This window comes from Cetorhinus maximus, chromosome 4 (genome assembly GCF_964194155.1).
Source record: "Cetorhinus maximus chromosome 4, sCetMax3.hap1.1, whole genome shotgun sequence".
In the NCBI taxonomy this organism is placed as follows: domain Eukaryota; kingdom Metazoa; phylum Chordata; class Chondrichthyes; order Lamniformes; family Cetorhinidae; genus Cetorhinus; species Cetorhinus maximus.
The window spans coordinates 164,082,456-164,084,196 of NC_135882.1; the positions used below are offsets into that span (position 1 = coordinate 164,082,456).

At 45.0% G+C, this 1,741-nt stretch overlaps 1 pseudogene; it reads right to left on the reverse strand.

The window, feature by feature from the left end:
* Positions 1-450: 450 nt before the first annotated feature.
* Positions 451-1,133, reverse strand: LOC144679399 (glutathione S-transferase A pseudogene; annotated as a pseudogene).
* Positions 1,134-1,741: the final 608 nt, after the last annotated feature.

Here is a 1,741-nt window from a genome sequence, read left to right on the forward strand (position 1 = left end):
TGCCAGCCTGCTGATCGCTGCGAGATCTAGGAAGGCCTTGGTGGACTGCCTCCAATTCTGGGAACCCGGCTCCTCTAGAGTATTCCCTTCATCCTCTTCTGCCTCCTCCCCATCCTCCTCTGAGAAAGAGTGTCATTCCTCTTCATCCAGCTCCAGACCTCTCTCTATTGTCATGTGCAGCAGAAGACCACAATATGAGAGATCCTGGCTGGCTCATACTGGAGAGTACTGTTAATTCCAAAATTCATATGTTGAGGAAAGGATGAGTCTGAAGCCAGCCTGTAATTTAAGGCAGATTTATTTCCAAGAATGCAGAGTAAATCTACAGACTCTTCCAAGTCCCCCCAACACCCAGTGTCAACACCTTTACATACTCTTGTACTGAAGCCCTAATACTTCCCTAATTGGGGAGAGCTGCTCTTGATTACTAACTTAAAGCATGTACTCTAATTTTTTTGTTACAATAACATTTTAATGAGGTTTAATGCAACAATGACAGACTGCACCATGACAAAAGTTAATCTTTAGGCAGGACATTGTTAAGTGTCAAGGCCAACACCAGTAACGTATATGGGGTCTGTTATTGATGTGAAACTCAAACATCTTTCAGTGTCCATGGTTGGAGGGCTCTCCTTCCAATGGGGAGGCCATGAAGCCTGGATGCTTGGACACTCTTTCACTCTAGTGTAGTACTCCATCAGCTTGGGATATGTATCTTTGATAATCCAAAACGAACAGCAGAGGCCACTTGTGGGAGCAGCATTACATCTGCCATTGTGAAGTTCTTCCCAGCAATATAGGAATCAGGACCCATCTTTTCAAGGTATCCTTTCCACAGCACCAACTCTGCATTCACTGCCTTTTTGTTCCTCTCCACAGCAGAGTTATGACACTCATTCTCTGGAACCCTCCAGTTACAGTAGCTCACAGCCTCGTTCATTCTCTGGTAGACAAGAGCCTGGTCATCTCCAGAGTCGGGGATCAGCTAGGTACCATGGGATTTGAATTGGTTCTCCAAATAGAGATATGATCCAAAAGATTTGTTCAAAATAGTGTCTCCATGGCGGAAACTGGGTAACTGGCCTCCTAGGATTTATTGCCATAACTTCAGCCGATTTATTTTTTTTATTCATTCACAGGACATGGGCATCGCTGACTAGGCCAGCATTATTGCCCATGCCTAATTGCCCTTGTTTAGAGGGCAGTTAAGAATCAACCACATTGCTGTGGGTCTGGAGTCACATGTAGGCCAGACCATGGTAAGGACAGCAGAGTTTCTTCCCTAAAGGACATTAGTGAACCAGATGGGTTTTTAACAACAATCAACAATGGTTTTATGGTCGTCATCAGAATTTTAATTCCAGATTTTTTACTGAATTCAAATTTCACCATCTGCTGTGGTGGGATTCAAACCTGGATCCCCAAAGCATTACCCTGGGTCTCTGGGATACCAGTCCAGTGACAAAACCACCATTCCACCGCCTCCCCATTATGTTCCATCTTCTGGTATCCCTGCAATTTCTTCTCTTCCAAGATGATCATGATCCTCCAGCAGGGTGGGAGCCGGAGCCCCAGAATAGGAAAACAGCACAATTCGAATATTAACTGGCACCACTCAATTGGTCAAGGCAGTGACAGTGCATCCTCAAGATGCCAATGGTCTTTTCAATACATGTTAGTAATAGTAGGTAGCTCTGGTTGTAGTGCCTCTGTGCACTCATGGTTGGGTCCTGGACAGGTG